General features: G+C 31.0%; 1 long non-coding RNA gene across 1 annotated transcript; it reads right to left on the bottom strand.

Annotated features, from left to right (window-relative positions):
* Nucleotides 1-1,558: 1,558 nt before the first annotated feature.
* LOC134274123 (uncharacterized) lies at nucleotides 1,559-5,695 on the bottom strand. The gene is made up of 5 exons (XR_009993552.1): nucleotides 5,396-5,695; nucleotides 4,753-4,860; nucleotides 4,212-4,295; nucleotides 3,663-3,757; nucleotides 1,559-3,309 (listed from the first exon to the last, which is right to left on the bottom strand). It is a non-coding gene; the product is annotated as an uncharacterized LOC134274123 (long non-coding RNA).
* Nucleotides 5,696-10,841: the final 5,146 nt, after the last annotated feature.

Below are 10,841 nucleotides of genomic sequence, written 5' to 3'. Positions count from 1 at the left end.
TGGACTTTGCCATTATAATCATATGGGAGGCGGGGGTATCATTTAGTGAGCTCATTGCTCACAGTACCTCTAGTTCTGTTTAAAAGATGGGAATTTTAATCAACAAAAATTATATTTCTTTTTTTCTAAATTTAAACTGATCAATTATTATATAATCACTGACAATTATTAAGGAAATAACACAGTTTTTATAATTATTACAAAAATATTTAAGAAATAAGGTATCATTTTTAAACATCTATCGGGATATAAATACGGGTCGGTCACGAGATTAAATTCCATAAAGCCCGAAGGGCTTTATGATGAATTTAATCTCGTACCGACCCGTATTTATAGCCCGATAGATGTTTTAAAATGATACCTTATTACTTATATTTACATTTGTGACTTATTCATACTTTATATTTGCCTGATTGTGACTTTTAACTAGTGAAATGCGTTATTTTTCAAACCCAACGGCATGTATGTAATCCACCGAACTCGCGTCGACCCTTTATGACGTCACTGAGAAATTACGTCGAACGTTTATCTATACGCTCATCTATGACCTCTTGACCCCGTACCAGTATTTATACAGTTATAGATACGCATTGCTTTCAGTAGTGTTATATAAAGGAAAACATTTGCAAATGTAAATAAATACACACTACAATTTTATTTTAACGTTGATTTTACAGTCATTAAAAGTTTTTTTAAAATTTGAAGTATTCACTGCATGAAAAGTCGGGTTTAATTTTACCTTAAATGCGATTGAAATGCTGCGATTATTTAATGTTTAAATGCATAATATAACATATTGTGGGATCGTAAATGTTAGAAAATAATTAGCATTTAATACGAGTTTAATGAAAAGTTAAAAGAACAAATTTAATAAAGTTTGGAAAATTGTAAACTTACTAATACGTTCGGATTTAAGTCTGCCGTAAACAAGTATTATACCTCTAATATACAAAACGTATAATTATTATTAAACATGGCCATAAAATAAAGTTTTATGGTCATATTAAATTTGTTCGTTTAATAAAATTTAACGTAGATCTTTACCTCATTATTTTTTGTTAAATTCACACTTTACTTTATAATACTTCCAAAAATTACGTTATATACGGAAAATTGTAAACTTACTTATACGTTCAAATTTTAATCTTTCATAAACTAATATTATAAGTATAAGTGATGAAATGTACGGATTAAACCTTCCCATATCATTAAGATTTAAGGTTGTATTTGATGAAATTTAATATATTATTATATTATTGCATAATATTTTTATTTTATATTTCTGCCATCAATACTTTGTATGGTTTACAATTGTGGGTTTTTTGGCAAGTATTTTACAATCATACACAAATGCATTTCTCATTCAGTTTTATTATATGTTATCTCAATAGTCTACAAACAATGAGTTCTAACAAAGTACAAGATATTTCAAATTTATGCCTAAAAGTCAGAATTTAAAAAATTACAATCATGATTGTAGAGTAAATTTCTTCATACTAGTAGTAAGTAATATACTGAAGTAATTATAAATAATTTAATATAAGAATAGAATTGTGTGTAAAATTCAAATTCGCAATAAATCAGAACACAACAGGTCAAAAATGTAGTCATTCTGGACTCCAAAAGACTGCAAAATCTGACTAAAACTGCCCCTATTAAAACTGCTGCATGGGTTGTAAATGGCTTTTCAATTTCCCACAATAAATTATATCATACTTTGCATAAAAAGAATATAAGTTGCCAATAAAAGTTGCCCATTCGTTTTACATGTACATTTAATAAGGCACACTAAGCCACTGACAGAGAAGCCTCACTCGCCCACAAGCAACAGCAAAAGGATCGGTCAGAGACACCACCTTTCTCTTACTTGGGTATCAAGATCTGCAACTTACTGCCAGCAAAGCTCTTTCAGCCCACCCTTATATTGTTTCCCAAGTATTTCCACAATAGATGTCCATGCACTAATTATTCAAGTTCGACTTGTAAAATACTTAATGTTGACTGAAAAATACAACACCCAAAAAATCCTTTAAATCATTTGGTTATGTCAATTCAAATTAAGGAAAAAGTATCACAATTACACAAAACAATAGCAGCTTAAAATTGCTTCCAATACATGTAGCTCATTTCTGTTCCAACTGCTAGGTTTATTGCGTGATGATTGTAATTTAACATATCCTCATTAAATCAACTTTAAATTGGAATGCAAGACATTTCAATAGTGATATTTTTAACTTTGCCTTAAAATATCAAGAGTGAGCTCTGAAACATGCACATATAAAAGTCCTGTATTAACATATGTACAAGTATATTTAACAAATTTTTTAAGCATTAATTACAATTCCATTTTAATGGAAAAGATTCTCGTCATAAACTCTCTTACTTCAACTGGAAGGAAACAAATTAATATTTTACTCTTGCAATTCTCATTACTCTTTCAATATCAATTGTAATATTTATTAAAATCACAATTCACCCCTTTTTTACTCAGAAATGTCTCTACCTCATTTGCCTATTCTATTTTTTACATCTAAGACTCACTAAGCCACTGACAGAGAAGCCTCACTCGCCCACAAGCAACAGCAAAAGGATCGGTCAGAGACGCCACCCTTCTCTTACTTGGGTATCAAGATCTGCAACTTACTGCCAGCAAAGATCTTTCAGACTACCCTTGATTGTCTTATTTTTTTCCACAATATTGTCCATGCACTTATTATTTAAGTCAGACTTGTACATATATGTAATATATAAATCAAGATTAAAATGTATGTGATTGCATACTACACAACAAACCAATAAATGTTTAAACAATAAAAAACATAACAGTTTCAATCTGTAATCAAGCATCAGAAAAAAATCAAATTTCGCTGTCAAAAATACAACACTAGGTATATTTTTTTCTTATCTAACATTGAATGTGTAAATTAAAGATAAGTAAAACAAGCATCACATTTGTGCAAAAAAGTAGCAACTCAGATATTTCATCTCTAATAGCCCATCTCTGTTCGATTACTACATCCATAGGGTTGACTCTTTTAGATTCTTTATTTGTCCTAGTTCTCCTTATGCTCTGCCTTGTAGAGTGCTTTGATTTGAGAGTTGCACTTTTGGTGTCCTGTTCTTTGAAGACTTTCTCACATTCATCAGAACGCAACTTCAGTTTTCTAATTTCATAGATAGTATTTTCTTTAGAATCATTTTTTGTACTATGAAGACGTAATCAAAATTTAAAACTGCTTCTTCTTGCTTTTTCTTCTCTTCATGCCAAGAAGTTTTCAGCTCTGGAGAAGCACATCTAGCTCCTAATTTCTACAACAAACATAAAAATAAATACCCATTTGCCTAAATATACATATTATATGTGTGCTTCCGGATTTATGCAATTGCATATATTAAATAGTACACAAAATCTGAGTTGATTGTAAAATTATCAATTGACCTTGAGGAAACACAGCTCAATTTTGATTAATTAAAAAAATTACAGAAGACCACAAAAGATATGCCATTTTTTCAAGTCTGGGTAATAAAGACAGATAATTATCTATAATTTCAGGCCAGTGAGCTACAGATTATGAAGCTAATGTTGTTATACATGTAAATTGGGGACTAATGATTTTTTAGCCATCTTTTTTGTTTTTGGAGCATTTTATTACTATGTTTACCTGCTTGACCTTGAACATGTTGAAGTGCCCTTTTCTCTGCTCCTCCACAATAATTCTTTTATTTAGCAGCAAGATACTATGGATATGGTAAAAAGCTGTCACAAACAAAATATGAAAAATTAAAAACAGGTATGGCTCTCCGTAGAAAGAATATACAAAAAAGGAGAAAAAATATACAAATAGGGTATACTTATGACTAAAGCAAGAAGATAACATTTTACACAATGAAAAAAATTCTCTGTGTCATCTAGGTAAGTGAATTATATAAAAAAAACATATAATTATATGTATAGATCAAATTTATAGACGACAAAATATGATATGAAACATACATAATGGTACCGTAGTCCGAACACATGGAATTTGAAGATTTACAAAGTTTATGAAAATGAAAAGAATAGCATTTACAGCATTTAATATATTAAGACATACGTATCTATAGTTTCACAGCAGCAAGCTACAGATTTTGTGGAAGTACATGTAAATTGGAGACTGGTGACTTTTTGCCATTTTTTTTTTATTTTTGGAGCAATTTACCAATGTATTTACCTGCTTGACCTTGAATATGTTGAGATGCACAGCCCTTTTCTTTGTGTTCCTCCACGATATTTTATTTAATGTAGCAGAAAGATACTATGGATAAAAAAATATGAAAAATTAAAAGCAGGTATGGCATCTCGTCGAAAAAATATACAAACAGATGTATTTATGATTAGAGCAAGTAGATAACATTCATACAATAATAAAATCCTTAATCTTTGTGATCTAGCTCAGCGAATTATTTCAAAAACATATTATGATATGTATTAGATTAAATTTAGAGACGACAAAACATGATATGAAATGGATGTACATACTCGGAACACATGGAATTTAAGAGTAAACAAAAATGCAAAGGTTAGCATCTACAGCATTTAACATGCAAGTTATTGGGATAATGAGCAAGTGATTTAATATAAAGTAAAATATATTTAATTTAACAACTTACACTGTAGATAGCAGGTTTTAAAGTGGACAGCAAATGCAAAGTTCTAGCAAATGGTGGCAATCTCATACACAGTAAGTCGTACAACAAATGATTAGTTCGTACCTCGTACTGGGTAGCCAAATATCTGGTCAAGTCACTTTCAGAAGGAAGGCTCAGCAAGTTCAATGTTGGTCATTCCCATAGCTACTTCAAACTTTTCTGGCACAATTTCTGAAAGAAAAGATGTATCTTGCAGGGTTTTTTGTACAAACTAGGATTAATTCTCATGAATGTAAAAATTTGAAAAGTTTATAGATGACAGACAAATACCAGACACAGATAAGAAAATTCGCTCGGGTCTTAAAATGGCTCAGGTGAGCTAAAAAAAATCAATTCATGTGATTTTATTGATCTTATCAGAAAATTTAAGAAATCTTTCTTCATACTGCTTTTGTAATTTCTTGTGATCATTTGGATTCCTGTAAATAATGCATGCATAATTGTGCATCATAGAATATGATAGCTATTTTTAATAATTCATGCTTAAGTATTTAAAGTAAAAAAAAATTATGCATAGCTCAGAATCCATTGCTATTGTATATTTAGGATAAGGAAAATAAGAATATAAACCTTGTTTACTTGGTATATAGCATTTCAATTTGTTGCAATATTTTTTATAGTCTTATGCTTAAAGATACAGGTTGATAGTTCTAAACATTGTTAGTTTATTTGTTTTGATTGAAAATTTGAGCTGCATGGTTCTCACCATTTTCACAAGCTGTCTACATAGCTGGCGATGTGGGGAATCGTCTCAGGGACAGTCCACTGCAACTATTTAAATAATCAAAATAATTGCTGAATATATTCTTGAGTATGCATAAGAAATAAATAAATATTTTATTACATTGTACAACATACTCTGTAAATGCTGAACAGAGGAACACTTTAATGACTAAAATTCTGAAACCAATACCAAACGAGAAAATTCTGGTTAAAATCCATCTTTAAGAGAGATAATTAAAAGTGTTAAATAATTATTACAAAATTTAAATAGCGCTTGCCCAAACGTTTTTACTGCCAGGCATTTTATGCGTAGAGCCCAGACTAAAGAACAGTAACATTACCAGTAGCAGAGGCAATTATTCATTCAAGGACACGTGATAAAATTCTGTACATTGTTCCTACCGCTAAACAGGGTCGTACTGTGACGGTACATGTAAATGTCTTCATCTTCTGTTAAAACAGAAACTCAATCCAAACTTAATCATGCTTCTCCTTTTCGCGACACTCTCTTTCGCCCCGTACAACATCATGATCAAGTTCAACATGGCTGCGTGGAACTCTCTATTAGAAATTGAATTTCGGCGCGGTGTGTTGTTTTTAAATTAATTGCTTTTCGAGCCCGACTTCGATCCCGATGTAATTGTACTACAGTAGTAGTCGAACATAGAAAAAAAAACTAAGTTATATTCCACAGTTTTGAAAAAATCTACATAAGGGTTAAATAAATAAAAATGAGAAATGAATAAATTAAATTAATAGGGTGCCTAAATGTTTTTTTCAAAAATGTGTCAACATAAGTTTACATTAGGTATAAAGAATTATTTATGACATATTGAAAATACCAAAAATGTACTTAAACTTTAAGTATAAGCATATTTACTTTAACATGTCGATATTCTTAAACGAAACGTATAATTTTCTCAATTAAACTATATCATTCTCGACGTATTTTGCATTAAATGTGATTATACTTATTTGAAAACTGTACTTAATTATATCACAATATATCTCATGTAAAATGTACCGTTATACAGAAATTAAATTCAATACAAGAAATTTACTGGAGTAAAGGAATTTATTAAATTATATTAAACGCGACTTTTCATGCAGTGATTATTTTGTAATGACAATGAGACAAGAACTTTAAAATGGGTAATAAAACACTAAATTTTTTATAAAATCCATGCATTAAAGCAATATGAGCTGCATTTTTGACAATTTTATCTTGCTGGTAAAATGTGTTATTATGATTAATCTGTATGTTATCTAAACCCTTATGATCAAAGAGACCAAATTAAAGTATAAAAATGTCGCAGAAGAAATATTTCTGTATAACCAAATAAACAGTATTATGTATAAGAAATCATTATTGTACATGCAGGACGACTAATTCGGTTTTGCTGCAATCAAAGCTTATAAAAAGTTCTTCCTTAGCAAATATGAACAACAAAAGTTAATAAACGTTCTATTTTATTTATTTCAATACACAGCCCTAGATGATATGATAGATTTTATCCTTTTTATCCTGAATAGGATATCGATGACATTTACAAATTTAAAATGGAAGAAATCTCTACAGACACCAAATTTTAACCATATTTACAAGTTTTATTGCGTCTTGTGAAATTCAAAATTAGTATTTTGCATCTTTATTTCTCTACCTAAAAAGCAATTTGATTCTGATAGACTTCATCTTCTGCTTGAATTGTTGTCGTTGACATCAATAAGTCTTGAAGTGAAGACATCTCCACGCGCATAAAAATTCTAAGATTAATGTTATCAATATGATTAATTGAGAGAAATCTATTTCAAATTGGAAAGTGCCTCCCCCAATATGAGTATTCCAAAACTGGATCATCTTAATCTCTGTGAAATGAACTTTATTGCTTTGCCCATAAAAAAAGATTCAAATTCTCATAAATTCCATGAATACATTTACAGTTACATTTACAGTTTAAAAAAAATATTTGATGGCGATAGATTTTATCTTCTGGTTGAAAAGGTTGTTTAACATCAACAAATCTAAAAAGAAAATACTATATAGTATCCTTACAGGCATCAAATTCTGAGTGATCAAGACGGTTTTTATTGAAATTAACTATTCCAAAACTGGATCATGTACGTTTTACAAAAAATATCATTGTATTGTCCTCTACAAAAATTTTGATTTTTTTCAATTAAAATTTGTATATGACTCAAAATTTTTGTATAGGATACTGTAGTATTAAACCAGAGATAGATCGTTCTCTTAATAGGTCTATGCAGAAACAAAATGAGAAATAAATGAAACCTTAAAATTAATTCAGACTGATTTAAAAAAAAAAAGATTATAATTGTCATTTTAATCAAGTTAATAAACCTGTAGTGTTTTTTTTAAATTTGTAATTGGGATCGGGCTCGGGAGCCAATTTCTCTCACTCTTCCCGCGTTTCCGCCAAGCTGGGTGCAGGTCATGAATCTCAGAGGTACTTGATTTTGTAATGTAGCCAATTGATCAATACATTATTTTTATAAAAAGTGATTCAGTTGATTTAATACTATTAGGAAATCACTTTAAACTGATGCTTTGAGTTTTATCACAAAACAACATCTATGTCGGGGGTTGTTAGTACTGCAACGTATGAATGCTGAGCATACACTGATACAAACACTGGCTGTGACTAATTCAGTTCAATCCTTTCTACATGTAACGTCACATAAGGAGCACCCAAGAAGGTGGTATAAGAAAAATTAATCTATACGTTGTGGTATATAATGAAAATAAAATTAGCTGTGATTTTAGAGAAACTCCATCTTTAAATTAAAATAAGAATAGTAGTGGATTTGGGATTAGGCCTACCATGATTAGACATTGTGCTTTAGTTTAAAGTTTAATTTTTCAAGATTTACATGGCTCTGCATTGAAAAAAAAATATATTAAAGACTGTATTTTTTATGTAGATTGACCGGGTAAGAATTAGTCAGGAACCAAAATCACTGGTTGCTTCATCTGCAAGATGGAAGACAGGAAAAGGGCACACTCCGATGTGGGTGAAAGTGTGAGTAGTTCGCCACATGACAGTGACACTGAAAAGTCAACAACTACATTAGAGAGTTCATTTTTAAACAGCACAACCAAATGGAGGCGATCTGATATAGACAAATTGGGAATAAAAGTCTTGTACAGGGCTTTCGCGATGGATGTTGTATATGAATGGGGGCTATATACAATGTTTAGAAAGGATGTAGTTTCAGAAGAATTGAATACTGTGGAGGAAATTTTATATGTGTGTAATTCAATTGAAGCAGATTTTACATCGTTTGAAGAATTACAGAGAAAGTTTATTGAAAATCCTGCGATATGTAATGAATTGGTTCCAACAGAAAAGATGCCCGAAGGAATTGGATTGTAAGTATTGTCCTAAATGTCCTTATATAAGATTGTCATTCATATATGAAATATTTTGAGAAGAGAAAATTTTGTGTGAACTGGGCATTTTTATGCTGACTTTTTACTAGGTTTGGGTCACTCACCTTGGATAAACAGGTTTGGGCTAATATCTCCCAATTAGGATATATTATATCCGAGTTATCATGACCCGAACAATCTATTATACCTATATAACCGGGCTTCAAGGGCAACATACCAGAATATTAGCCCCGAGGTGACGGGAAAGCTCAGGCTTGTTATGTTGCCCGATGCCAAAGGCACTCTCTGGGGGCAACATAACATAGCTGCAGTTTCCGAAAACCAAGAGAAAATTAAAATGTCTGATGCAATTTGCTACAGTACAAGTCCCTGTAACCAATCATTTTCTGCCTTAACAATCTGTTTTTTTATTTAGTTTTCTTTGTACCTATAGTTTTATAGTTTTTGTCTTTTTGTCGTAATCTCAAAAAGTCTTTTGTGAATTTTTTTCAACGAGTTATTTTCTGGCAATGAAGCAAAATAATCAGGGGCAGATAATTTTCATCTACACTACTACGAATAATCGAGACAGTTCTTAATTTGGCATGTAAATTCGAAGCGTGAAAAAACATTAAAAAAATGAGTTGAATTTGTGTCTATATATTTATATGGGTTATGTTTTAGAGTAAGACATATACAAGTTATTTCCAGTGGAACTTTTTTGTATTCTTCAAAATGGTTTTGGAGCAGATCCAGTCCAATTTGCTACAATGAAGCATAATGAATAGGTTCCCTACTAATGGGACTTGAGGGCTTGTCCCGATCTGTAGAATCATTGACACAATAATCTGAGTACTTTCAAGGTCTAGTTAGGTTTGTATTGATGTTCTGTAGCAATTTTATAAATTACTTTCACAGGTCGAGACCACTACCTTATATGGAAGGCAATTTTAAACACGTGACGATGTCTTCGTCACACCCGTTCTCCAATCAAGTGGAAGAGTCCCAAGGCATAACAGTCTACCACGTATTTACGATTCAATGGCTACACGTGGTTTTCATTGGTTTACTGCACAAAATTTAACTTGTCACCGGAAAAACTGTAGAGCTTCTTTATAACTTTATTAGACCGAAATTAAAAGATTATATTCTAAAGACACTGCTCCATGCTCACATTTATATTGGAGTTGTTTTAGATGATTAACTAGGGCTGGGCAATAATATCGATATTTCAATATATTGCAATACAATGACAAAAATTATTACTGTAAACCAACTTTTATTCGCGTGCGAGAAATTTTCGCGAAGTTCGCTAGAGCCTCGTCATCGCGAATATTTCTCGCCGCGAACCGGTCCTTAAAGTGTTATGTCTTTGAATAACAGATACTTAAAGCCTTGATCGCGAAAATTAATCGTCGCGAACTTGTTTACCCCTGCTTAATCGCGAAATAAAGTCATCGCGAATAAAAGTTGGTTTACAGTATATGATTGAATAATTTCCATCTCTGTGATTGGTTGAGATTCCTCTACATTGATCTAAAAATAGATCGGGATATTCCAAATTGATTTGGAAAGCTATTTAAACTATTATAACTTTTTTTTCAAGTGAAGAAAACCTAAACGAATATATATTTTCGGTTTATGGTGGTCAGAGGGGATGCAAGGACACTCCTCCAACACTTTTACTGAGCAACAATTTTTACTTTTTGGCAGTTTTCCCTGATAATATTCCTTCCTTTAAAAATCTACCTTAGAAAAAAGACTGACATAAATTTTATTTTTCATGGCAACTAAAATTGATAAAAAAAAATTAAAAATAAATACGACTTGTAAGGTTGATTAACATTTTAATTCTGCTTCTCTCTGAATTGTATTTGGATAGGACTTAATTAAATGCAAACAAGTCATGGGTTTTATCATTTTATCAGTGAATCATATAATAAAACAATTATCATGATTATTGCTGTTTTTTCGGTCAATACAATGATTTAGCCATCTTCGGAGTACAATATTCACCTCGCCCTCCGGGCTCGGTGAATAT

This window comes from Saccostrea cucullata, unplaced genomic scaffold (assembly GCF_032062105.1).
Source record: "Saccostrea cucullata isolate Sc308-1 unplaced genomic scaffold, CSIRO_AGI_Scuc_v1 ctg15000, whole genome shotgun sequence".
Lineage (NCBI taxonomy): Eukaryota > Metazoa > Mollusca > Bivalvia > Ostreida > Ostreidae > Saccostrea > Saccostrea cuccullata.
Note: the sequence above shows the minus strand (reverse complement) of the source record. Positions and strands in the feature narration are given on the sequence as shown.